We start from the raw sequence: 1,019 nt of genomic DNA, 5'->3' as shown, positions 1-1,019 counted from the left end.
CTTTTTTTTTTTTTTTTTTTAGCTGAAGAACCCATTACCCAGTAGGTTCTCACCCCTGGCTGCATATTGGCATCACCAGGAGAACGTTTGAAATATTTATGCTCAAGCTCAGCTTGCAGAGATTCAGTTTCAGTTTTTCTAAGGTGGGACCAAAACATCAGCATTTTGAAAGCTTCTCAGCTGATTCCATAGTGTAGCCAGGGTTGAGAACCACTGCTAGTCTGATATGTAAACTACCCAGCAGAGCGCAAAATGGAGTGGGGGCCCCTTTCTCCTCCGTTTGGCCCTAAGGGGGCTCTGTTGAGCCGTGTCCCTGTGGTACTGATAGTCTGAGGGGGCTGAGGGCAGGGAGCCTGCTTGCTGGTGGTGACCTTGTTCTGGAGTTGTGCTGCTGCCTCACACGCCAGGGATTATATCAAGCAGACCAACCTGAACAGGCAACCCTTAAATTGAGGTCACCCAGCCTAGGAATGGCTGTGCAAGAGTGGTTGGAATTGGGTGTTGGACACCAGTGGTGTGTGCATCCAGTTTGTCCAAATGGTGGCTTGTTTCTCTTCATCGACATTGACGTTGGGGGGACTCACTGGTGTAACCACAGCTGGGTGGGGGCGTGCTGAGTGGGGATGATGATGCTAAGCTCAAGGCTGCCGTTGAGTATAGCCAAGATTGGAGGTTGTGGGCCTTTTTGTTTGAATTGGTAATCCTTTGCTTTTAATTATCACTTAACCATTATTTAATTTTTTTTTCCTTTTTGTCTTTTTTCGTGTCCGGCAACAGGTCGCAACCCTCAGTGTCGCGCCCGTACCGGACCGGGACCGGCAACGGGATCGCAACCCTCGGTGTTGCTCCCACACCTCGCTCAGCCAGTGAGCGGGAACCGGTCTGTATGTGGGATCCGAACCCTCGGCAGGAGCGCCACTGCGCTCCCAAGCGGTGCACTGTAGCAGTGTGCCACCGGGCCGGCCCATCCATTATTTAATTTGAACATTATAGGCTTAGCAACTTGCATACAGGCATAT

Source organism: Galeopterus variegatus, unplaced genomic scaffold (genome assembly GCF_000696425.1).
Source record: "Galeopterus variegatus unplaced genomic scaffold, G_variegatus-3.0.2 Scaffold9382, whole genome shotgun sequence".
NCBI lineage: Eukaryota > Metazoa > Chordata > Mammalia > Dermoptera > Cynocephalidae > Galeopterus > Galeopterus variegatus.
The sequence above is the reverse complement of the archived record's forward strand: the minus strand, read 5'-3'. Positions refer to the sequence as shown.